Source organism: Oryctolagus cuniculus, chromosome 12 (genome assembly GCF_051225735.1).
Source record: "Oryctolagus cuniculus isolate XC-2025 breed Fujian yellow rabbit chromosome 12, ASM5122573v1, whole genome shotgun sequence".
NCBI lineage: Eukaryota > Metazoa > Chordata > Mammalia > Lagomorpha > Leporidae > Oryctolagus > Oryctolagus cuniculus.
The window spans coordinates 69448439-69476261 of NC_142878.1; the positions used below are offsets into that span (position 1 = coordinate 69448439).

The 27823-nt window shown below is 41.6% G+C and overlaps 1 long non-coding RNA gene across 1 annotated transcript; it reads left to right on the plus strand.

Annotated features, from left to right (window-relative positions):
- Positions 1 to 17914: 17914 nt before the first annotated feature.
- LOC149123099 (uncharacterized) lies at positions 17915 to 26592 on the plus strand. The gene is made up of 2 exons (XR_016217569.1): positions 17915 to 18411; positions 25704 to 26592. It is a non-coding gene; the product is annotated as an uncharacterized LOC149123099 (long non-coding RNA).
- The last annotated feature ends 1231 nt before the right edge of the window (positions 26593 to 27823 follow it).

Below are 27823 nucleotides of genomic sequence, written 5' to 3' on the forward strand. Positions count from 1 at the left end.
TAAAAGAAAAATAACTTGATGCCAGTAAAATTTTAAATGTAGTTGAACTGAAAACTTACCTTACTAAAACTGGCAGTAAAATGAACCAAACATGAAAATGCCTTATAACAAGTAAAGAAATTAAATGTGTGATTAAAACTTTCCTGTGAAAGAAAGTCTTCAATTAGCTTCACTATGGATTTATTTCAAGCATTTAAGTTAGAAATAATGCCAACCTTACAGGAACTCTTTGTCTTATGAGGTCAGAATGATCTTCACACTTATCAAGGCTAACATAGGAAAGAAAAAAAGAGGTATGGGACCAGCATTGTTGCATGGTGGCTTAGCCACTGTCTGCAATGGCTGGCATCTCATATGGACAGCAGTTGGAGTCCTGGCTGCTCCACTTCTGTCCATCTCCTTGATAATGTACCTGGAAAAGAAGCAGAGGATGACACAAGTGCTTGGGCCATTGCACTCACATGGGAGACCCAGATGAAGCTCCTGACTCCTGGCTTTAGCCTGGTGAACCCCATTCATTGTGGCCATTTGGGAAATGAACAAGTGGTTGAAAGATCTCACTCTCTGATACTCCTTCTTTCTTTCTGTAACTCTACCTTTCAAATAAAATCTTTTTAAATAAAAAGAAAGAAAAAATGTAGGACAAACTGATTCTTTTCTTTTTTCTAAATATTTGCTTATTTATTTGAAGAGCAGAGCTAGAGAGAGTGAACAAGAGAGAGAGATTTCTTCCATCCTCTAGTTTTCTTCCCAGTTGGCCACAATAGCTGTAGCTGGGCCAATCTGAAACCAGAATCCAGAAGCCTCTTTCAGCCTCTTTCAGGTGGGCACCAGGATCTAAGCACTTGGGCCATTCTCCACTGCTTTCCATTTTTGCACATTAGCAAGGAGCTGGATCAGAAGTGGAGCAGCAAGGATTTGAACTGGCACCCAAATGAGTTGCCAGCACTGTAGGCAGAGGTTTAACCAGCAATGCCACAGCATTGGCCCCCAAACTGATTTTTGAACATAGAAATGGAAATAATTTTCAACAAAGGAAACTGAATCCAGCAGTATCAAAAGATCGATTCATTGTAACTAAGTTCTGTTTATTACAGAATTTTGACATTAAATTAATATCTAAAAGCCAATTAATATAATTTATATCAATACAAAGAGAACTATCATATTATATAACTATCTTAATGCATGTGGGAATACAGGTGATAATATTCATTGTTCATTGACAATAAAAACTCCTGAAAACTAGAACTAAAATGAATATATAGAAAAATGTATAGAAACGTTCAATTTTAATAGTATATGATCATAACAGTTTCTCCTGGGAGGAGGGAGGAGATATAGAAAGTGTTATCACTATTTCTGTCATATCATACAGTAGTAGATACAGACTAAAATAGCAATATTAAAAATGAAGGAGGAAAACTACTTATTCATATAAAGCATGATTATGTGCACAGAAAATCCAAGAGAAACTGTAGTTAATTAGTTAATTATTAAAACTAGGGGCAGGCATGGTAGCGTAGCAGGTAAAGCCACTACCTACAACACCAGTGTCCCAGATGGGGACCATTTAGTAACTTGACTGCTCCACTTGGATCCAGCTCTTTGTCATTCCGCCTGGAAAAGCAGCGTATGATGGCTCAAGTGCTTGGGCCCCTGCACCCACATGGGAGACTTGGAGGAAGCTTTGGGTTTCTGGCTATGACCTGGTCAAGCCCCAGCAATTGTAGCCATCTGGGGAGTGATCCAGCAGATGGAGGATTTCTCTTTCTTCCTCTCTCTCTAATTCTGCCTTTCAAAAATTTTTTTAAAATATAAAAATAAATAAATAAAGCAGTGATTAAAACTAAAAAATTGTTTATCAAACTTGTTAAGTACAAGGAAATCACAAGATGGAAATAAATTTTATTTCTCTATACCAGAAAACTGAATATTTTAAATTTACATTTACATTTAGCATTGAAAACATCAAGCATTAGTATGAGCACTTTGGAAAACAATTTGGCAACATCTACCAAAGATGAATGCATACATATCTTTGGGACTCAGCAATTCTACCCTTAGGTATAAAACCAACCAAAAGTCATTTATTTATAAGCTTACAGGAGCACCATTCACAATGGCCCCTTTCAGGTGGCATAAATAGTAAAATGGAAAAATAATTACTGTATTTTCAAAAGGCCATGAAAGTTAATGAATAAAACATCAAAATTGTGGGTGAATTTTTTAAATATAATCTTGGTCCCAAGAAATCAACTACAAAAATATTCCTCCTGGATGATTCAAATTGTTTGAAGTTCAAAAGTGGAGTTCACTGGGCAGCAGAGTGGCTTCTGAGATGCAGGCAATGTTTATTTTTTGATCAGATGTTGATTATAGGGGTTGTTTCAAAATTCCTAAAAAATAATTGAATTGTTCCTTGATGGTTTACATGGTTTTATTACACACTAACATGTAAAAGTTCTAATAGATTGTAAAATGTCTTTCACAAAACTACTGATATGGATTGGAAAAGTCAAACTTTTAATCATGGCAGTTTGCCAAAACTAATATATAGATTTGATTACAGTCTCCATGTTCTGAAAATTGACTAATGACTCTAAAATGTATGTAGAACTTTAAAAGTTGACATAGTAAAAACAAATTTGAAAACTAAAATATGGTAAAAAGATTTCCTTTTCTGGATCAATACTCACACTAGAACTATAGTAATTAAATAGGGAAGATATTTTTTAAAGGTAAATAGAATAGATTTGCATGGAAATGAAACCATGCTGTAATACTGCAAAAGCACAGGAAAAAGGCACCTTATTAAAAATTTTAGTGTGATAATTAGATGTTAATCTAGAGACAGAAGTTCATTCTATGTGACTTTTGAAACTAAATGTGAAACAAAGCCAATAACGTTTATAGAAAAAATACAGCAAATTATCCATATAGCTTCATGATATATAATCACTTTTTTCAAAGATTTATTTATTTATTTGAAAGTCAGAGTTACACAGAGAGAGGGGAGGCAGAGAGAAAGAAAGATCTTCCATCCTCTGGTTCATTCCCTCATTGGCCAAATGACTGGAGCCGCACCAATCCTAAGGCAGGAGCTAGGAGCCAGGAGCTTCTTATGGATTTCCCAAGTGGGTACAGGGGCCCAAGGACTTGGGCCATCTTCTACTGCTTTCCCAGGCCACAGCAGAGAGCTGGATCGGAAGTGGAGCAGCTGGGACTCAAACCGGCGTCCATATAGAATGCTGGCACTGCAGACACCAACCCCTATAATCACTTCTTAAATGTTGACATGAAAACTAATGATAAACAAACACTTTAAATTAGTTTATAATAAAATATCAATAATTGATAAAAATTATAAACTGACATAAACATTGAGATTAAAAAATAATAAACACAAAAACATGGAATGAAGAAAACAATTGCCACACATATCATTAATTATTAATTAGGTAAAGGTACCTACTCAAAAAATACATTTGCAAGTTCTACAAATAAAAAAACCTGCACACATCTCAACAGAAAAATGGCAAAATACTTGCATGTGAAATTTACCAAAAGGGATATTGAAAGACCAAAGGTTGTGCAATGCCTTTATTAGTCAAATAAACAAAAACAATAGCAATAGTGTAACAACCAAGAGAATGGCTAAAATAAAGTATCAAATGTTGGGAAGGATTTGGAACAACTGGAAATTCCAACACTTACTTATGGAAGCATAAATTAAGATTGTTTTGGAAGGCCATTAACTGTTATCAGTTAAGTTTGAAGATATTCCTATCTTATAACTCAGGAATTCTATTCTTAGCTATATACAGAAATGCAGAAGCAATTCAATTACATGTGTGCCAATAAGATATTATTAAGAATATTAACAGTCACAAAATTCACAATAGCTCCAAAAATCAAACTTACCCACTTTCTGTCAATATTAGAAAGAATAAATAAATGTGGCATAATCATAAAATGAGAGAGTTTGCATCAATGAAGGTAGTGAGAAATAGCTATTTGTAACAACATGAATGAATCCCATAAACTCAGTGTTGACAGAAAAGAGCTTCACCATGAAAGAACCCATGTGGTAGAATTGCAGTACAGAAAGAAAAGAATCCCATGATCTCATTCACTCTTAAAATCTCATTCACTCTTAAAAAAGAGTCTCATTTATGTAGCACTCAGAACAGTACACAAGAAAAATGTAGCACTTAAAAATGCACATTTATATGTTAATACTATAAAGGAATACAAGGGGATGAGAATGAAAAATATCAGGGACCTGTGTGTTAACTTTGGCTGGGAGAGGAATTAGAGACTGAGCTGAAGCGTGAGGATGGGGCTGAGTCTTGCTTGATGTTACCACTAAGATATTTTTCACCACTTTAAACAGACTGGAAAGCAGGGAGGTCACATGTTCTGCCCTCACCGCCTAACTCCAAGACCCCCTTCGTTATATGTAGGGTATATGCTGCAGAGTGCTTTCTGATGCTACGCAGTAAACGAACTAGACAAATTCCAAATGAACAAAAATAGTGTTCTCTCCCTTGGATATTAATCTTAATCCCGGGGTTCTCTTTAATCCTAGTCCTGGCATAACTAACATGTTTGTGAGGGCTCAAATTACTTAAGTATCAATAGGTCTCTTAATGAGATGGCATCCTTCATTGGTATTTAATTTTATTGCTTACTTTGTTAAAATGTTTGTGGTGCTTTAGTCCATTCACCAGAGAAATATGAGGGTCACAATGCAGGTGGCTAACTGTGTATCTTTTTGACAGGTTTTAGATGTCTGTGATCTTCCCCCATGTGGACTCTTCTATATTGCAAGTTAGGAGCAGCAGTTGAAACTTCTTCCTCATGACCATTCACATGAGACTTAGGACTTGTCTTTACTTTGTGAAATTTTTTTCTTAGGAACATTATAACGTACAGATAAGTTGAAAAACTTCTACACTGAATATTCACATATTCAGTTACTATACTCCAGCATTAACATTTTTAAGTTGCTTTATCACAATAACTGTCCATATCCATCATTTATTAATCATGAATCCATCTAGTCACACGATTACTATTGTGTTTCATAGATCAATGATTTTTCATCAGGTAAACCTAATGCAAGCTAGACTCAATCCAGCAAATAAACATTTTTCAATAACACATCTCCCGCCCACCATGTCTTCAGTACTTGAAAAAAATAAATGATCCCAGGAAGGACTTTTTTTCTCTTAACTGTGAAACATTTTTTATAACTTTGCTTGCTTTGTTGTACCTATTCTCTTCTTTTTTGTTATTTTTACCTGTAAGTTGAAAATAAACATAGGATTTAACTTAAAGTTTTTTATTTTTTAATATTTATTTATTTATTTGAAAGTCAGAGTTACACAGAGAGAGGAGAGGCAGAGAGAGAGAGGTCTTCCATCTACTGGTTCACTCCCCAATTGGCCGCAATGGCTGGAGCTGTGCCGATCCGAAGCCAGGAGCCAGGGGCCTCTACCTGGTCTCCCACGTGGGTGCAGGGACCCAAGCACTTGGGCCATCTTTTACTGATTTCCCAGGCCGAAGCAGAGAGCCGGACAGGAAGTGAAGCAGCCGGGATTCGAACCGGCACCCATATGGGATGCAGGTGCTTCAGGCCAGGGTGTTAACCCACTGCGCCACAGCGCTGGCCCCAAACCTAAAGTTCTGCATGTAGTTTCCTCATAGATTTCCTAGAGCTTTAGTATGTTACAAATTCTTAACACTTCAACCTAGAAGACAGAATATTTTTATAAACAACAAATACACCAGGCTGAGTCAGTAAACAATTTACAGCTATGTCTCATGGGATATTTGCTAATGTATGTTTTCTAAATATGGGTAATTTAGAGCTCATATATGCCATTATCTGGTGAAACAATTTGCATTGAATCTAATGTAACCTAATGTTTTTAATGTACTTTTTTTCTAAATTCCCAAGAGATACGATTACAGCAAACTGCACAGTGAAGAAAGCTTTCATTTTTCCTGTGCAATGGTTTGATTTTTCACATGTCAGCTGGAATGAAAATTAGATTCACGGACAGCTCTACACCTGATGACTCTGACAAGGTATGAAGTGCTAAGCTTTCTATGCGTGTGATGAACATATGCAAAGTTCTTTTTTTTTTTTTTCCCCTTTTGTCTAAGGTTTCATGCTGTCTATTCTGGAGTAAAGAAATTCTAGTCTTGAAGGCATCAGCTGTTCTGTCTGTAATGTCTGTGTTTTCCAAATGCTAAGTATAGAGGAACGTCAGTTCTCTGAGGCCTTGTTGTATGTAACATGACTTGATTTTCCGAGGACTGGCAATCTTCGTGGCCCTCCTGGTTGATTTGCTGAGCTTCTGTTTGCTTACGAGCCGGCTTCCTTTGGAGACGTCCTTGAAGAAAATTCAGCAAAATTATAGAACTCTATGAATGAGTGGAGACATTAGTCTGAAGTAGAGGAAGCAGAAGAAATCCAGGGGGCAGACTGTTTGTTGACTTACATGGAAGCATTACTATTTAGTTGATTATTTTGCAAAGTATAAATGATAGTTTATACCTAAAGCACATTCAAATCTTAAGCATGACTTAAATTTTAGCATAGCCGCAAGAGCAAAAGAAAGTGTGCCATTCTGTGCATGTGAGAAAATGCATTCTGAGTTTGTTGCCAACTAATGTTGCTGTAACTCCTCAAGGGTAAATCAAGTACTGGTGAGAGTGGTTTAGAGACCTGGATCCAGTTCTTGAACTAATTTTTTAAGCCAATATGCAGCAAGATAAGTTAAATCTCCATTGTGTGATACAAGATCAACATACAACACTGGCAGATTTCTTTTTTTTTTTTAATTTTTTTTTTGACAGGCAGAGTGGACAGTGAGAGAGAGAGACAGAGAGACAGAGATAAAGGTCTTCCTTTGCCGATGGTTCACCCTCCAATGGCCACTGCGACCGGCGCACCACACTGATCCGAAGGCAGGAGCCAGGTGCTTCTCCTGGTCTCCCATGGGGTGCAGGGCCCAAGCACCTGGGCCATCCTCCACTGCACTCTCGGGCCACAGCAGAGAGCTGGCCTGGAAGAGGGGCAACCGGGACAGAATCCAGTGCCCCAACCGGGACTAGAACCCGGTGTGCCGGCACTGCTAGGCAGAGGATTAGCCTGTTGAGCCGTGGCGCCGGCCAACACTGGCAGATTTCTATGCATTAGCAAAGAAGTATAAGGTGTGCACAATGATAATTGAAAGAAATTAAACAAATAAAAGTAGAAAAAAATCCACATTCATGGACTGGAAGACAATGTTATTAATGTGGTAACATTACCTGTATTCATTCTCTAGTTCTCATGTAATAGATTGTCACAATTTAAGTAATTTAAAACAATGCCAGTTTATTTTCTTACAATCCAGAGGTCAGAAGTCAAGCATAAAATCAACACATTGGCAGAGATGGCTCCTTCTGGAAGTTCTAGGGTGGAAATCAATTCCTTGCCCTGTTAAGTTTATTGAGGCTCCCAATATTCCTTAGTTGTAGTCACATAACTCAAATCTCTAATACTAGTATCAGATTTTCAATAATGGTGCCAGACTGTTCAAATAGAAAAGAGGAATTTTTTTAAACAAATGAGTGGGAATAAATAGATTTCCACATGCAAAAGAATGAAATTAGACTTCATATCTCACATGTTATTAAAAAAAAAAAACCTCAGATTGATTGAGAATCTAAACATAAGAATTAAATCCAAAGATTTATTTATTTATTTGAAAGTCAGAGTTACACACAGAGTTCACTTCACAAATGGCCACAACAGCTGGATCTGCGCTGATCCGAAGCCAGGAGCCAGAAGCTTCCTCTGAGTCTCCCATGCAGGTGCAGGGGCCCAAGGACTTGGGCCATCTTCCACTGCTTTCCCAGGCCACAGCAGAGAGCTGGATCAGAAGGGGAGCAGCAAGACTTGAACTGGTACCCATATGGGATGCCGGCACTGCAGGTTGCAGCTTTACATGTATGGCACAGTGGGGGCCCCAAGAATTAAATCTATAATGCTCTTTTTTTTCTTTCTCATTGTTTTCTGAATCTATAAAATTCTCAAAAGAAAACGTAGGTATGTATCTTTGTTACTTTAGGTTGTCAATGGCTTCTTAGATGTGATATCAAAAAGCAGAAAGAACTAAAATATATATCTGAATTCATCACATTTAAGGATATTTTTGTGTATTGAAACACAGTGAGGAAAGTGAAAACACAAATCAAAGAATGAGAGAAAATATTTGAAAATCATATATCTGATAAAGGTCTAATATATAAGACATATAAAGTACTCAGGAACATAATAATAAAAATATTGGGGCTGGTGTTGTGACATAGCAGGTAAAGCCACCGCCTGCAGTGCCAGCATCCCATTTGGTTGCTGGTTCAAGTCCTGGCTGCTCTACTTCTGATCTGGCTCTCTGCTATGGTCTAGGAAAGCAAGATGGCCCAAGTCCTTGGTCCCCTGCACCCACGTGGGAGACCCAGAAGAAACTCCTGGCTGACGATTGACATAGCTCCAGCTGTCGTGGCCAGCTGGGGAGTGAACCAGTGGATGGAAGTCCTCTCTCTCTCTCTCCCTCTCTCTCTACTTCTGCCTCTCTGTAACTCTGTCTTTCAATAAAATAAATAAATCTTTTAAAACAATAAAAATATTAATAGTATAACTAAAAATGAGCTAAGGATTAAATTTTTCTCCTAAGAAAACATGGATATGGCCAATAAACACTTGAAAGTATATTCAATACCATTAGTGATTGAGGACTTGCAAATCAAAATCAGAATGAGATATCGCTTCATCCACACCAGGGTGGCTGTAGCAATACTTTTTAAAAGGAAAATGTGTATTGATGAGAATGTGAAGAAATTGGCACCCTCAAACATTGCTGGTGGGAGTGTAAAATGGTGTAACTGCTGTGGAAAAGCTTGGCAGTTCTTCAAGAAGTTAAATAGACTTATTTGTCCTGGCAAATCTACTCCTAAGTTTGATACCCAAGCAAACACAAAACATATGCTCACCCAATGTTTATAGCAGCATTATTCATAAGAGCCAAAAATTAGGAAACAATCCAAACATCCATTGACTGATGAATAAATATGTAAAATCTAAGTATGTACTGATAGTGGGATACTATTTGTATGTAAAAAGGAGTTAAGTATTGGTACAAGGTACAGGATGAGTGGTTCTTGAAAACATGCTAAGTGAAAGAAATGAAACACAAGAGGCCACATGTGTATGGTTCCACTTATATGAGATATGCAAAAATGGCAAATTCATAGAGACAGAGTGTAGATTAGTGATTGCCAAGCACTGGGAAGAGGGGATATGGAAAATGATTTCTGGCAGGCACGGAAAGTGACTGCTAACAGGTAGTGAATTTTTATTCAGCATGATGAAAATGTTCTGAAATTACATGGTGGTGATTATGGTACAACCTTCTGAATAAACTAAAACTGAAACTAAAAATTAAAAACCTTTAGATTGTTTTAAAAATACACATTACAGAGTATAGAGATCAATCCAGGAAACAAATAATTCCTCTATTACTTTTTGAAGATACTGACATTGTTGTTTGACTCTGAATAATTTGTTGAAGAAACAAGATGTTGAATATTCTGAGCTCAAAAATTACATTGTGTGTTCCAGTGGGTAGTGAATGATGTCTTGTGCCTTCCTTTCTCTTAAACAGAATAGGCTACTGCTATGTCATATACTGAGTCTGTATGTGACCAAATCCAGTGTTGATGTGTGACACAGAGAGAAGGGACATGGAACAGGTGGGATAGAAAGTGAGTACAATGTGGTGTGGACTACATGTTTGTATCCCTGCAAATTCACGTGTTGAAACTCTAACCCCTAATGTGATGGGGTATGTCATTAGGTTTAGATGAGGTTGTAAGAAGGGGGCCCCCATTGATATCAGCTAATCTTATTAATAATTTTAATATTAATAGTTTTATGGGCTCTCACCATCTATTCAGATAAGAATTCTGAGTATTGGCTTAAAATAAACCAGACTACATGGCAAGTTTTTAGTTTTATTCAGTGAAGGAAATGCACAGGAAAGTGAGGGCTTTATTTAGGGGAGACAGAAGTCTAAAAACTAACTTGGGTCCATCCCAGGCAGAGAGCAGGCCAGGAGCCATGTGGAGCAAGGCGTATGATTGTGAGTAGCTACATCTAGCTTAGCACGGGCAGGGAAGCAAAGGCAGAGAGGTGGCCAATAGCCCGTGTCCCTGAAGGTGCTGGACAACAAGGGAGGGGCCCACCGTGCTCTAGGCCTTTTATTTACTTCCAAAGGGGAGTGGTTATGTAGTCTGATTGGTAGGTGGTGTCCAGGTGGGGTTAGGTAGGGGAATGAGATCACATAGGGGGTGTGGTCTTCCACCTCACAAATTTAATCTATTTGATCCTATCTGCTTGCCTATATCACTATGGTGAAATTTCCCTGTAAGAAGACAAGAGAGACCAGAGGTGTCTCTTGCTCTCTCTCATGTGAGGGCAGTGAGAAGGCAGCCATCTGCAAGTCATAAAGAGGACCCTCACCAGAATATAAATCCGCAGACAATTTGATCTTGGACTTCCTCAGCCTAAGAATTGTGAAGTAGAGGGGCCAGCGCTGTGGCACAGTGGATTAACGCCCTGGCCTGAAGCCCTGGCATCCCATATGGTCTCCAGTTCTAGTCCCGGTTGCTCCTCTTCCCATCCAGCTCTCTGCTATGGCCTGGGAAAGCAGCAGAAGATGGCCCAAGTCCGTGGGCCCCTGCAGCTGCGTGGAAGACCTGGAAGAAGCTCCTGGCTCCTGGCTGATGTGGCCGTCTGGAGAGTGAACCATCGGATAGAAGTCCTCTCTCTCTCTCTGCCTCTCCTCTCTCTGTGTAACTCTGACTTTCAAATAAATAAATAAACCTTTTTTAAAAAAAGAATTGTGAAGTAGAAATATTTGTTTATTTAATCTACCACCCAGAATATGTTTGTAGTAACATCTCAAATTCACTAAAACATTATGCAACAAGATAGGGTAGGAAAATGGAAGAAGACTAGTGAATAGAAAATTATTTAATTAGGTCAGAGAGATTTTGCGAGGGGGCTGATGTAATATTGCTTCAGTTGTTTTATTTTTTTAATTGAAAGTATTTGCATGGATTACAAATGGATTGTAGGTGGATCATAGTAACATAACTCCAGTAATCAGATTCTCTTAACTTCTTTTTTGAAATAAAGTTATAGTAGATTAAGTATGCTTATTAGTTCTTATTCATATAGGAGTCATAGAGGTGATGTCGCTTTCATTATGTCTTGTGATATAATGATGGGCATGCCACTTATAATGTCCTTGGGGAAACTCTGAAGCAGGCAAAAACGAGGGTCTGTAGAATTCTTTGACATTGAAATGGTCATTTTACTTTTGTTTATGTGTAGTAGCTGGAGCCTTCAACATGAGAATTTAAGAGGTTTAACAGGTAAAGATGAGGTGATTAACAAGGCAGTAGGTGAAAATACAGAACAAATTAAGATCCTTGCCAGTGCTAAAGGGAATGCCTTCATGTGAGAACACGGAGATTTCTCTTTGTATGTTTGCGACTAGAGCTCCCTTTCACATCGAGCCATTCCAGTCATGACTCTCTCGGCCAGTGGACATGGTGTCATCTTGTTATTCCTGGCATTCCTTCAGGCTGAACCACTGTGCAGGATAGCAAAGAATAGCAACAAACTGCGGTCAGTAAGCAAACTAGATCTATGAGTCACTGGACTTCTGCAAATAGTTATGTTCCAAATAGAGATAGGTGCAGCCATATGCAAAACTTGCTTCTTCCTTCAAAAACTCCCATGTACAAATTTATCCTCAGCTGATTCTCTTCAGCTTTTGAGGGGAAAAATGTCTGTTCAGCTTTCATTCAGAGAGTTTCTTCTCTTAAGCATTGTCCTAGCTTTGTCTTAAAAACTCGGCACCAGTAGCTATGTAATCTTGGGGAAAATGCTCCATCCTCCTTACCTTATTTGCTCATCTGCAACACGGAAATAAATAATGCTTGCCTCAGAAGAAAAGATAAGTGGCGATTAAACTAGATAATATCTTTAAAATGCTTCACAAAATACCCAAAACAATAAGTATCCAATTTATGATAACATATTTCAAAGCTAGCATTTCTTCAATTCAGAGTTCTTAGAACCAGAAATCTCATTCTCCTTTCTTTTCTCCATATGCATTAAACCTGGTGACTGTCTCTTATTTTTTTATTTTTATTTTTTTGACAGGCAGAGTGGACAGTGAGAGAGAGACAGAGAGAAAGGTCCTCTTTTGCCGTTGGTTCACCCTCCAATGGCCGCAGCGCGCCGGCCGCGCCACGCTGATCCGATGGCAGGAGCCAGGTGCTTCTCCTGGTCTCCCACGGGGTGCAGGACCCAAGTACTTGGGCCATCCTCCACTGCCTTCCCGGGCCACAGCAGAGAGCTGGCCTGGAAGAGGGGCAACTGGGACAGAATCCGGCGCCCCGACTGGGACTAGAACCCGGTGTGCTGGCGCCGCAAGGCGGAGGATTAGCCTAGTGAGCTGCAGCGCCGGCCTGTCTCTTATTTTTCTTACCCAGTACTTGTATAAATAACCAGTCTTTTACATTTCCAGTAGTAGCTGTACTCTCTTGTGCACTAACCACTCACCTTCATTGCACTAGATGTGTCAATTTCTCCTCATCTTCTAAATACATTAAATCACAGCCTGATCCATCAGTCTTCCCCCCCACCCCCAAAAGCTATAATTTATTTATTCATTTGAAGTGCAAAGTGACATCTGCTGGTTCACTACCCAAATTGCCACAATGGCTGTGGCTGAGCCAGGCTGCAGCCAGGAGCCCAGAACTCCATCCAGGTCTCCTACTTGGGTGGCAAAAGCTCAAGTACTGGGTTGTCTTCTCTGCTGCCTTGTGAGCATATTAGCAGGGGCCTGGACTGAAAGCACAACAGCCAGAACTATAGCAGAACGGCAGTACTCTAAGAGACGGTGGTGTCGCCACCTGCTGTGCCACAGTACCACCCCGATCTATCAGGCCTTAGCCTTTATGTTGGAAAAGGACCCAAGGATTTAGGCAGCATCTTTCTAAAGTCCCAGAAAACTAACCGTGCACTTACAAATCTGCATGTCTGACCTTGGAGCGGGGTGCACTAAGGAGCTGGCCCAGAGGCTGGAGGTCCTAAGGAGCATTTCCCCACAGGAAGTGAGGAGGGCCGACTTCTGCACTTGCCTGCCACTGTTTTCATCCACGCCCAGCCATTGCACGGCTTAGAACCTCTTCCTTCCAAATGCCAGTAGTGGGCTAAAGAAATCTGCAAATCACCGATGAGTACCTTAGGGTGCATTCAAATAAGGTTCCTTTTGGTGGCATTTCTTTCCTGGGGATTTCTGAAACTTCAATACCTAATCACCATCTGAAGTTGCTTATTGCAGATGCAGATTCTTCATTCATTTCATCTGAAAAGAATCCCAAATGGTTTTAATGTAGGTGCTACCTGTTCCACACATTGAGAAATGCTACTTAGAAACTGGAGCAGCAGATCTCACATCTTACAGGGAAGGAAGCCGAAACCCTGAAGATGCGCTCACAGCTGAGAAGCCAAACATACAATATACATTTATAAAAGCAAAACACCTTAATCAATATTTCACTCTGTAAACATGAGCATTTAATTTTCATTTAAACCAGGTAAAATCAAAGTCTTTTGCTTAAATCAAGGAATGAGTATACTTCAAGGAGAAGTCAGTCCTTTGAGACATATTACAAACGCTGAGGATTGCATGCCCTTTTATGAATTAAATCCACCACTGGTGGCTTTGTTCTTATTATCCTAAGGAAATGGTTTGCTTTGGCTGAGATTTTAGAAGAAAATTCTGAGAGATCAATTTTGAAGACATTGGAAGAAAATATCATTAACTACAGAGAAAGTTCAGGCGAGATGAAATCCATGAAATGGGAAAAGTTTTCCCTAAGAAGAACATCATTATAGCTTTTTCTGTAGGTGCTTTAAGGGAGAAACTGCTACATAACAAAATGGTTTTGTTTTTGTGGAAGTTAATTAAAAAGAATCTATCTGTAAAGATATGGGTTGCATGAGCCATGGAATCCTGGGAAACAGGAGCTGAGGCAGAGGTGATGGCAAAGAGGGAAGAAAATAAAAGCAAAACCATGATGATGGCACAACCTGCAATGTCTCCAGAAATCAGGAGAATGGGACCAACAGGAATGAGATAAAAGATAGGACAGAGCACAGAAATGGTGGTTTTAAATCTTTCCACCACACACACACACACACACACACTGGAATAGATATTTTCATTTAAGCAATTTATTTGTTAGAGTCCCCTTTTAGAGAGTATCTCCCATTTACTGGTTCACTCTCCAAAATGCCTGCAACAGCTGGAGCTGGGCAAGACCTAAGCCAGGAACCCAGAACTCAGTCCAGTTTTCCCACTGTGGTGGGCAGGGACCCAAGTTATTGGACTATCACCTCCCTTCTCCAAGGATGCACGTTAGTTAGCAGGAAGCTGCCATCAGGTGAGCCAGGTCTGACACCCACAGACTGAGATATGGGATACAGGTGTCTCAAGTGGTGTCTTAACTGCTACACCAAACTCCTACCCTTAAAGTGTTTTTACTTTCACTCTTTCCTAATAGATTTGTATACATGCATAGTTTATATATTTTTGTTATTTATATTTTTAATAACATAAGGAAAACAGATTTAATGTAGCTCATAGTTACATTTTCTTTTTAAAGTTTTTGAGATAATTTTTGAGTTCACTTTATAGTCAGATTTAATGCTCCACTAAATAGATTATTCAACAGACAAAAAGTAGAAAGTTTTTATATTCAGTGGGAATATAGACAATAGCTATAAACAATAGTCAAATCCTTAGATGTCAATTTCACTCATATACATTTATTTTTCAGTTATTTATATATTAGCTACCACTGATCAGAGAAAACATGTATTTATCTTTTTGAGTCTGGTTTATTTCAGTAGCATAATGATCTCTAATTGTATCCACTTCTTTCTTTTTAATGGCTAAGTGGGATTCCAGCACATGCACATACATGCATGTGTGTGTATGTGTGTATTGTTTTTGCTATAAAATGAAACAGAGACAGTTGAGAACTAGAATTATTCAAACACCATTTCTGGTTTTCCCATTTATATACAAATATCCTTAATCTTCAACAACCTGCCTTTTACGTTAAGCCACGTTTAAAATCTCATCCTAGAACTTATCTGTGTTTTGTTTTTGTTACAAAATTTACTATTTGTATAAGTTTTTTTGGTAAAATTCTGGTCATGTATCTTATGATCTTTATTTTGAAAAGTTAGCTATACCCTTTTCACGGAGTGGGGTGGGGAGGATGTTTTTAATCTGAATTTTCTTTTCCTTTATTGTTCACATAGCTTTTTTTCTTCATTGAAACCTTTTCCTTTTTCATTCTTTGACTTTCTTTCTCTTCTCTTTTCTCTCTCACTCTGCCCCCTTTTCCTCCTTTCCTCCCTCTTTTTTTTCCCTATTTCATTTTCCTTTTTTAAATTTTTTTCTTTAATATTCAACAGGCAACTTCCATGTATCCCTTTGTGTACCTGTGAAAAGCTGAGTTCACTCGCAAGACTCCCAAATACTCATTTACAGAGTTGTGCTCTACATGCCTATCACCTGCAGTACATAGACATACATATATACATACGTACATATATATACATATACTTACAATGCACCTATATATATATTATATATTTATTTAAGGTATCTTAACTTTCAAAGTCTTAAATGAGTAACACCCAAGTTTATAGTCAATCCATGAAATAATCAAGGCATGACAATTTCCCTTCCTTCTGACCTTGTCATCTTCATCTCAAGATTTTTAATTTCTAAATTCTTATGCATTCTCTAATTCTCCTTTTTCCATGGCCTACTCATGATTAAGTATATTGACTCTTTACATATCCTTGATATCTCCATACTCTTCCATTTTTGCATTTATGACTATATCTTTTTGGCCAATTCACATTTAAACCATTATATGCCATTTTTTCCTTTACTTAAAAGAATTTAGTGTATAGAAGCCAATTCTTATGAAAACGTGACAGGAAAGAATATTAAGGAAATTACAGAATAAAATAAATCAATCTTTTGCTTAAATCAAGGAATGAAAATGTTACAAGTAAAAGTCAATTTCTTATGGGCAACATTACACAGTCTGGGACTTGTATACCCTTTTATGAATTACAATCCATGGGTGGTTTTGTTATCTTTTTTTAGGAAAAGGTTTGCTTTCACTGAGATTTTAAAAGAAAATTCTGAGATCAGTTTTCAAGGCATCAGAGTAAAATATTACAAACCAGAAACTCAGAAAAGACCTCTTATTTCGATTCCAACCTTAACATTCCAAGATATCTACATCTGTTTCTTAGGTCCATGCTTTCACTGTATCTATGACACTATTTTTCTCTGCTCTTATTCTATTTTTCAAATCTACCAGGAATTAAAGGGGAGAGAGAATCACAGTGCTACAAGACATATTATCAAATCTTGATTTTCCAAATATCACCAAACTACTTAGTGATGACAAACTTCAGTTTGTTGCTTATCTAGTCTACCTTAAGAAAATCTTAGTAGTGGCCGGCACTGTGGCTCACTAGGCTAATCCTCCGCCTTGCGGCGCCAGCACACCGGGTTCTAGTCCCGGTCGGGGCGCCGGATTCTGTCCTGGTTGCCCCTCTTCCAGGCCAGCTCTCTGCTGTGGCCAGGGAGTGCAGTGGAGAATGGCCCAAGTGCTTGGGCCCTGTACCCCATGGGAGACCAGGAGAAGCACCTGGCTCCTGCCATCAGATCAGTGCAGTGCGCCGGCCACGGCGGCTATTGGAGGGTGAACCAACGGCAAAAGGAAGACCTTTCTCTCTGTCTCTCTCTCTCACTGTCCACTCTGCCTGCCAAAAAAAAAAAAAAAAAAAAAAAAAAAAAAAAAATCTTAGTAGTGTCTCAGAAGGGACAGAGAAAATGTGGGATATTTAATAGGATTTTGAAATCTGGTTTCAAGTATGTCTTCAAGTGCAGAAATTTGTTTTGAACTGGATAATATAGAATACATGAGGGGCTGGTGCTTGGCACAGTTGGTTAACACCCTGGCCTGAAGCACCAGCATCCCTTATGGGTGCCAGTTCAAGACCCAGCTACTCCACTTTTGATCCAGCTCTCTGCTGTGGCCTGGGAAAGCAGTAGAAGATGGCACAAGCCCTTGGGCCTCTGCACCCACGTGGGAGACCCGGGAGAAGCTCCTGGCTCCTGGCTTCAGATTGGCACAGCTCCGGTCATTGCGGCCAATTGGGGAGTGAACCATCAGATGGAAGACCTCTCTCTCTCTACCTCTCCTCTCTCTGTGTAACTCTGACTTTCAAATAAAATAAATAAATCTTTAAAAAAAATTAGAAAACATGATATAATAGTTTAGGATTGGTAGGTACAGGAAGACAATTTCTTGGCAATGAGTTCCAAGAGTTAGGATATGAATTGTCTTTTATTGCTTTCTAGTCAATAACTGATGAATCTTTTAAGTTTTCTAATAGGACATCTTATTTTCAAGTTTAATCTCAGAAAGGAGTTTCTTGGGATAGTAAAGTTATATTGAACTATTTTCTTAAATTCTCCTTTTCTTCATAAAGACTTTTAAAATTACTTAGTTTTAAGGCATATATTACAACTGCAATAATGCATATATTTGTATGAAAAAAATAGGCAGAACAATATTTCACTTGCTGGAAACAAGTGCTTTTGAGTTTCTACCAGCTTCAGAAACTTTGCATTTTTAACAATTTTTCTTTACAGAAGAATGGCATACTGTCGGGGACCACGCAGCATGTGACCTCTTAGTTGAGAGACAGGGCTGGACAGGCCAGACCTGATAGTACTGATAACGCAACCTTGTGTGACCTTGTGCCTTAAGGCCTTGTAACCTTTCCCCTACTTGCACTAGCATTGCAGCTACAAGATAAGCCCACCCTCCTTCCCCCTCCCGATACCCTGCCTCGATGATATATAAGTGTGTGGTTGAAAAATAAAGTCGCAGCTTGATCGGCACCTGTCTTGCTGCCATCCTTGTGTCTCCTGTCCCTTTCATTTCTCCTTCTAGGTGCTCGGCCCCAGTTGCTGTCCCGCGGGACGGGACAACTGGCGCCCAACGTGGGGCTCGAGTGTGGCCCTTGGGGTTCGAGTGCCTGTAAGATTGGAGGAACGCCGCCTTCCAGGAGGAAAACTTGGATCCAAGTGATTGTGCGACCGGCTCGGAACTGCCCACCCGAGATCATTAGCATCGGTCGACGCTGCGGAGTGAAGACGGCGCAAGGTAAGTGACAGCCATGGGACAGGCATTATCGTCACGGGAAATGTTCATTTCAGGTCTCAGGGAGGCCCTCAAGACACGAGGAGTTCGGGTTAAAAATAAGGATCTAAAGGCATTTTTTGAGTATGTAGAAAGATTGTGTCCCTGGTTCCCCAAGGAAGGAACAATTGACGAGATCAAGTGGGAAAGAGTTGGAAGTTGTTTAAAGGATTTTCATGAGATCTTTGGCCCTGCAAAAGTGCCTATTACGATTTTTTCATATTGGAACCTGATTAATGACATTCTAAAAACCCGTCACCTAGATAAGACTATTGATGCCCTAGTAAGGGATGGTGAGGAGACGTTACAGCAATCCTCCCGACCTGCATCTAAATGCCCATCTGTCATTCTAGATATACCCTCCACTGATGATGACCCCAACAATAAAATTAAAGAGTCCACTTTAGCCCCTACCAACGAAGCGAGCCGACTATATCCTGCCATCCGAGACAAATTAGATTCAGATGAGGAAGCTGCCCCAGAGGAAGAGGTCGTGCACTATCATAATTCCAATTGGCCCCAAAATGTTAAAAATCCCCCGCCATACAATACTCACCCGCACCTTCCCATTTGTGCCCCCGCTCTCTATGACTTTAACCCTCCTGTGCCTGACTTGTCGGCCTTGCGACAGTCACTTCAACAGAGACGAGAGCACATCCAGCTCCTTAAGGAAATAAAATCCCTTGACGAGGAGCTCCGCCACCTTGCCTTAGAGCAGCCCCTTCCAAAACCTAAACAAGGTAAAGTCAGGTCCAAAACCCAACCCCTTCTAGCTTTCCCTGTAACCAGGAGGCAAGCCGGAGGTCATTCTGAGCCTGCTGCTGATGGGGAAAATGAGGCTGAGGAGAATTCGCCCCACCACTCTGAGGAAGATAGTGAGGAACCTGGGTCGGAGGAGGAAGATCAGGTCCCCAATCAAGGACCTGGTAATGGACAGCCGCCACCCTATAAAAAACTTAGTCTCAGATTTATTGAAAAACTTAAAACTGCTTGCACCCAGTATGGTCCCACTGCCCCGTATACTCAGGCCTTATTGGAAAGCCAGAGTGCCCGGTGGCTTACACCTAATGATTGGGACTTCCTCGCCAGAGCTGCTCTCAGCGGAGGTGACTATGTCCTGTGGAGGGCTGATTATGTTCAAATTTGTAAAGAAATAGCCCAACAAAATTTTGCTAAAGCTTCATCTAAAAATTGGACCCTCAAAAAACTTTTGGGAGATGCCCCGTATAATTCCAACAATTCACAAGCCCAGTTCCCTGATGGACTTCTGGCGCAAATTAAAACTGCCGGACTAGGGGCTTGGAGAAAGCTCCCTCAAAGGGGAGCAGTCACTACCTCTTTGGCTAAGATTCAGCAGGGGCCCGACGAGCCTTATAGTGATTTTGTCTCGCGCCTTAATGTTGCAGCTGAGAGACTAGTTGGCCCAGGAGAAAATGGAAGTGCATTTGTTACGCACCTCGCCTTTGAAAATGCCAACCCAGCTTGTAAAGATATTCTTTGGCCTCATAAACATAAGGGTGATCTTTCAGACTATGTGAGGCTCTGCGCTGGTGTGGGATCGGCCCATGCCATGGGCTTGGCAATTGGGGCCGCACTCAAACTGACCCAAAATCCCTCCAAGGGGACCTCCACTTGCTACGCCTGTAAACAGCCTGGACATTTTGCCCGCGAATGTCCAACTGCCTTATCAAACAGGCCCATGGCCCAAGGCGCGGCTCCATCTCCTCCAGGTAGGCCGCTCCCCTCCACCCCATGCCCCCGATGTCATAGGGGTTATCACTGGGCAAATGAATGCAGGTCAAAGACTAATTCTTCAGGCCAACCCCTCCCTCCTAGTGTGCCGGGAAACTCCCAGAGGGGCCAGCCCCTGGCCCCAGTTTCTCAAAGGACAAACCCTGGGGCAGTACGGTTTGTCCCTTCCCAGCCTCAGGCTCAGCAAATACCTCAACAATTGCTTCTCTCCAACGAGCAACCCCCGGTAGCGCAGGACTGGACCTCTGTGCCGCCTCCGATACAATATTAGATTCCACCCAGGGCCCACAAATTATCCCTACAGGGGTGTGGGGCCCCTTGCCTTCGGGTACCTGTGCTTTTATTCTTGGCCGAGCATCAGCCACCCTTAAAGGCATTCAAGTTTTTCCCGGTATTATTGACGGTGACTTTACCGGGGAAATAAAAATCCTAGCAGCCGCTATCAATGGAGTAGCTGCCGTTCCACAGGGCACCCGTCTAGCACAACTGGTTCTTCTGCCTTTAATTACTGGAAGTACATCCTCAATTTCTTCCAGGCCCCGAGGCATTACCCCTTTGGGCTCCTCGGATGCTTATTGGGTCCAGCCAATTACAAAAAATAGGCCTGTGTTAACCCTTACTATTGAAGGAAAGGATTTCAAGGGCATTTTGGACACAGGGGCAGATGCCACGGTCATATCTCAAGATCATTGGCCCGCCCATTGGCCACTGACCGCATCTCTCACCGATTTGCGAGGTATAGGCCAGTCCAATAACCCCCAAGTCAGCTCAAGGGTATTACGCTGGAAAGATAAGGAAGGCAATCAGGGCACTGTGACTCCTTTTGTATTACCAGGCCTTCCTGTTAACCTGTGGGGACGTGACATTCTCTCCCAAATGGAAGTTATCCTGTGCAGCCCTAATGCTGTGGTCACACAACAAATGCTGCGCATGGATTATGTGCCTGGCACAGGACTTGGAAAAATGAGACAGGGCATAACTCAACCTATTACAGCCCCCTCTAAAACAGATAGACATGGGCTCGGATATTCGGATTTTTAGTAACGGCCACTGGCCTTCCTGTACCCCATGCAGATAAAATCACATGGAATACTCAAACTCCTGTTTGGGTGGATCAGTGGCCGCTTACTCAAGAAAAGCTAAATGCCGCTACAGCGCTTGTACAGGAGCAGCTCACGGCTGGACACCTAGAGCCTTCCAATTCTCCCTGGAATACGCCCATTTTTGTCATAAAGAAAAAATCTGGTAAATGGCGCCTTTTACAGGATTTGCGCGCCGTTAATAAGGTCATGGCACCCATGGGTGCCCTCCAACCTGGCATCCCAACCCCCGTGGCCATCCCAAATGGTTATTACAAAATAATTATAGATCTCAAAGACTGTTTTTTCACTATTCCTCTACACCCTGATGATCGTCCTTATTTTGCCTTTAGCCTCCCCCGTGTTAATTTCCAGGGACCGATGCAAAGATTTCATTGGAAAGTCTTGCCCCAGGGAATGGCCAATAGCCCCACCCTTTGTCAAAAGTTTGTAGCACAGGCAGTGGACCCGGTTCGTTTACACTGGCCGCACATTTATATTCTACATTATATGGATGACATTTTACTGGCGGCTCAAAACAAGTCAGACCTACAAGATTGCTTTACAGCACTTTCTAAAGCCTTTCTTGCCCTTGGTTTACAAATTGCTCCTGATAAGGTCCAGTTACAAGACCCCTTTACCTATTTAGGTTTAAAATTACAACAGGATTTGGTTTTTGTGCCCCGCATCCAGTTCCGCTTGGATTGCCTCCATACCCTTAATGATTTTCAAAAACTTCTAGGAGATATTCAATGGCTCAGGCCCTATTTAAAAATATCTAATAATGTCCTTTTGCCCCTCAATGACATTCTGCGAGGAGACCCAGATCCCTCTTCCCCCCGCGAGCTCACCCCTGCTGCGGGAGACGCATTAAACCAAGTAGCGCAAGCCATCAGCCAACAGTTTGTTTCACAGATTTCTTATACTCTCCCCCTGCTTTTTGTAGTTTTAGCCACACCACATACGCCCACTGGAGTTTTTTGGCAAAAATCCATCATGCCCAATAAAAAGGGTCAACCTCTTTTCTGGGTTCATCTCCCCATTTCCTCATCCAAGGTAATTGCAGTATATTTGTCTCAGGTTGCTTCAATAATCATCAAGGCTCGTTTCCTTTCCCGCCAATATTTTGGAAAAGACCCCGATGTTGTAGTAGTGCCATATACCCGAGAACAGACCCAGTTCCTTCTTCAAACTTCTGATGACTGGGGAATAGCCATGTCAGGATTTATGGGAGTCATTGACAATCACCTCCCTGATGACCCCGTGTTACAGTTTGCCCAATCCTATTCCTTTATTTTCCCAAAAAATACAAAAAGTAACCCCATTCCAAAGGCTGTTACGGTGTTTACAGATGGGTCCTCCAATGGAATGGCTGCCTTCGTGGCAGATAACCGTTCCCACGTATTTAAAACATCTTATCAGTCGGCTCAGTTGGTTGAGCTGTATGCCATACTTCAAGTCTTTACACAGTTTTCCAGTCAGGCTGTAAATATTTATACCGATAGTGCATATGTAGCTCACTCCATTCCGTTGCTTGAGACTTCTCCTTTTCTTAAAACAACTTCCAACGCTATGCCCTTGTTTATACAAATTCAAAAGCTAATACGAGAAAGACAACAGCCCTTCTATTTGGGACATATTAGGGCACACACAAGCCTACCAGGGTCACTCTCAGAAGGTAATGCCCAGGCAGATGCTGCTACAAGGCTTACCTTCCCCACAACTGTGGGATCAGTGCAGGAAGCTCAGAACTCAGAAGGTAATGCCCAGACAGATGCTGCTACAAGGCTTACCTTCCCCACAACTGTGGGATCAGTGCAGGAAGCTCAGAACTCAGAAGGTAATGCCCAGACAGATGCTGCTACAAGGCTTACCTTCCCCACAACTGTGGGATCAGTGCAGAAAGCTCAGAACTCAGAAGGTAATGCCCAGACAGATGCTGCTACAAGGCTTACCTTCCCCATAATTGTGGGATCAGTACAGGAAGCTCAAAACTTGCATAGGTTGCATCACTTAAATGCTCAATCTCTCCGTTTGTTTTGTAAAATTTCACGAGAACAGGCTCGTGAAATAGTCAAAAAATGCCCCTCATGTGTTACAAGCCAACCTGTACCGCATTTAGGAGTCAATCCGCGTGGTCTTCTCCCTAATCAACTGTGGCAAATGGATGTCACACACTTCCCAAAATTTGGCAAACTAAAGTATCTCCATGTCTCTATAGACACCTATAGTGGCTTTGTCTTTGCCTCCCCCCACACAGGAGAAGCTGCTAAGGATGTTATCTCGCACCTTATCACAGCTCTTTCTGTACTGGGAAAACCTGTTAAGATTAAGACAGACAATGGTCCTGCTTATGTCAGCACTAAGTTTAAACAATTTTGTGAGGCGCTCCATATTAACCACATTACAGGAATTCCCTACAATCCACAGGGACAGGGAATTGTTGAAAGAGCCCATCAAACACTAAAAACTTGGCTCACTCGGCTTGAAGCCACTTCCTTGTCTTTTGCCTCTCCCCGCGACCGATTGAATCATGCGCTCTTTGTGCTAAACTTCCTGACCTTGGATAATAATAATCATTCAGCTGCGGACCGTCATTGGCACCCTTCCCCTGATACGGCTCCGCCTATGGTAATGTGGCGAGACCCCCTCACCAGTAGCTGGCACGGCCCAGATCCAGTACTCATTTGGGGACGTGGCTCAGCCTGCATCCTGGACCAAAAACAATCGGCACCAAGATGGCTACCTGAAAGATTAATTAAACAAGTTAATCCGCCAATTCCTACAAATAATGATGTTGTTCCAGAGCCTGTACTTGGCCCTGAGAACGCCTTTTCTTTATACCCACAGGAATGAAAAGACCCGGCTGGACGCTACTGGGACTCATTACAGGACTCCTTATTATTGCTGGAATTGTTGCCATTGTTGCTATTTGTGTATCTTATCTTCTCTCTATTCTCTCCTCCCCTGCTACATTTCCTGAGGGCTCACTGATTAACCCCTCCAAAGGGCCCTAATACAATGGCCCTCAGCCTTGCTCTCCTGATGATGGCAATCTACACCATCCATTGGGCTCCACCAGTCTTTGCAGGGCTTGACAACCCTCAGGGCATTCAAAAATACCTTCAGCAGCATCACCCTTGTACCTGCTCAGGGGGCATAATAGTATCCTTCCCACGAACCCGTGGCCGTGGCCGTGCTCAAAAGCCGCATTTTACACAAGACTGCGGAGATAAAACTGCTTATCTGACCGTCCCGGGTTCCTGATGGTTCTGTGTTCCCAAACCTAAGCTAGACTCTTACCGCACTGGGGATCAGTGCCCATCAGAGTGCAATAAAACTATCCATTACTCCGTGCACTCCTCCTGTTATACACAGTATCAAACCTGTAATAAGGGAAATCAGCGTTTATTGTTTGCCGTTATATCAGGAGATTATGAGGGAACGTTCGGAGGAGAGTTGTCCTCTTCACGCTTCAGCTCCCCCTCCTGCCCCACTAAGGGACAAGTAGCCTGCTGGTACCCTATAGCCCCTGTGGGAGTGTCTGACGGTGGAGGCCCTCAGGATACCCTTACTAAATTAAAAACACAAAAGGTATTCGAAACTGTATTTGAAAGCCTTTACCCTTCCCTCCAATACCACCCCCTGGCTAAAGTTCATTCCAGAGGAAATAAAGACTTGGATGTCAATACCATCGATATCCTTACCAACACCCATAAACTGCTTAATCTCTCTGCCCCAAACCTTGCAAGAGACTGCTGGCTCTGTTTACGCCAGGGACCCCCCCTTCCTCTTGCCATTTTTCTACCGCTTAATAATACCCTTGAGTTCAATAGTTTCTTGGGCCACCCCCCTATGCAGCCCTTTCCCGTTCTTCCTGTCCCAACGGAAAATATCACTTGCCTTTATAAACCTCCCAACAACAATCCCTTCGATATCGATGTAGGCCTTGCTCCTTTCTGTACAAATAATGTAACAGTAAACTACCCTCTTTATGCCCCTAATTCCACCGTTTTTGTATGTAGGGATAATTTAGCTTATACCATTTTACCAACAAATTGGACCGGTAATTGCATGCATGCTATACCTTTTCCTGATATAGAGATTATCAATGGAGATACCCCTGTTCCTATCCCCTCCCTTGATTATATTGCAGGGAGACAAAAACGAGCTATTCAATTTATTCCTTTATTAGCCACATTGGGAATTTCCTCAGCTATGGTTACAGGATCCACAGGACTAGGAATCGCGGTCCACAAATATAGAGAATTGTCCCAACAACTTATTAATGATGTGCAGACCCTATCTACCACCATTCAGGACCTTCAAGATCAAATTGATTCCCTAGCGGAAGTGGTTCTACAAAATCGTAGAGGCTTAGACTTGCTTACTGCTGAACAGGGAGGTATTTGCTTGGCTTTACAGGAAAAATGCTGTTTTTATGCTAACAAGTCCGGCATTGTTCGTGATAAAATCAAGACACTTCAAGAAGATCTGGAGCGTCGTCGATGTGCCATGGCTGAAAATCCCTTTTGGACTGGATGGAATGGACTGCTTCCCTATTTGCTACCGCTTTTAGGCCCCATTGTTGGGTTGCTTGTTGTGCTATCTATAGGTCCTTGTCTCCTCAATAGGCTGATGACCTTTATCAGACAACAAGTAGATAATTTAGCAGCCAGACCAATTCAAATACATTACCAAAGTCTGGCCATGGAAGATCCCATGGAAAACGTTATCTCTCTCTCTGGCCGGTGAAGTCTGGCCAGCGAGGTCACAGTCCCTCCAACAACTGACTCTCCCCTTCGGTCTGCTGCTGCCCCAGTCGGGAGCCCAGGAAGGGCCCCAGGCCTATCAATAAAATGAGCAGTAAGCCAATGACGGGCACCTTCCCGGAACCTCACCCACCTAAGACAGGAGTCCTTGGGGACTGGCAAGGATATCCAATGACGGGTAAGAGGTGATGGAGCCCCGGGTCGATTCCTAAGACAGGCACTGCTCGCTCATCATGCTTGGCCTAACCGGTAGCCATTTCTGTTTAATTGATAAGAAAGGGGGATATGTCGGGGACCACGCAGCATGTGACCTCTTAGTTGAGAGACAGGGCTGGACAGGCCAGACCTGATAGTACTGATAACGCAACCTTGTGTGACCTTGTGCCTTAAGGCCTTGTAACCTTTCCCCTACTTGCACTAGCATTGCAGCTACAAGATAAGCCCACCCTCCTTCCCCCTCCCGATACCCTGCCTCGATGATATATAAGTGTGTGGTTGAAAAATAAAGTCGCAGCTTGATCGGCACCTGTCTTGCTGCCATCCTTGTGTCTCCTGTCCCTTTCATTTCTCCTTCTAGGTGCTCGGCCCCAGTTGCTGTCCCGCGGGACGGGACAGCATACCTAAATCAAAAGTCACAAGCTCAAATAGTTAAATGAGCCAGGACCAAACCATTAATGCATCAACTTGTGGATCCCACAGTCTGGGTTAGTCAGGACTATGGAAACCAAGGAGCTTGAGAACATTCTTCATTTAAAATCAAGTTAAAACATGTTAAACTTGTCCTGGTCAAATACAACCTATCCTCAGACCAGCTTCTATCCCCAGGCTACCATTTTGCAAGCTTTTTTAATCTGAAAGGATTTCGATGACCTCACTACAATTGACATTGATTATATAATCAAAAAAGTGTTTGAAAGAGATTCCCAGTATCCATTTACCTACTTAGTATCGTATATACAAATAAACATGGAACTCTGTGACTAGCCGGACCCAGGGTTAATGAATAGGCTAAGTTTGCAGGATTTATAGTGATATGGAGCATCACAATGCGGTTCCTGGCAGTTCAGAACAAAGTGAGAGGATTGAGACCTTCAATTACACTTGGGGGAAAATCAAAGCTCTTTCGATTATGGAAGACACTCCTCTAGCAAAGCAAACATTCACAAGTGTTTTTATTTTCATATTTTTTGTGTGGCTTTTCAGCACTGAAATATATTTAACAGCATTTGAAAGCCTGTGCCTTCATTACAAAATCATCATCCTTCATTGTAGATCTGAAAAAAGAAAAGTAATTGGGGGACAAACTGTTGGCAATCTCCATCAGCAGACGGATGAAGTCAGCTATTACTCTCCAGTGTGACTCCTGCCATGACTGCTTAAATGCTCATTTGGTTCTTGGTGTCAGTGAGCTTTCAGATCTGGCACTTTTTGCCTATGCAGCTTCAGGAATTCTATATGGTACCTTGATTACTTACTTTCTGCAGCAGGAGAGGCTGCAGTAACCTGCTATGTCCTAGCTCAGTCCCATTGCCATCAGCAAGAAAATCTCTGAGAGCTTTCAAAGGACAGGCTGTGAGCCAAAAGACAACAGAATCAAATTTTGATGTAAAGATGCAACCAATTTTTGATGTAGAATTACAACCAATTAAACTATGGTTGTTCGTGGAGGTAATTTGTTAGTCATGTGAATGCCTCTTCTCTCTGGCCACTCTATTTGTTTATGATGAGGGCTGGCCTGGAAAAAAATGTAGTCCATAATTCTGGTTAAGAGCC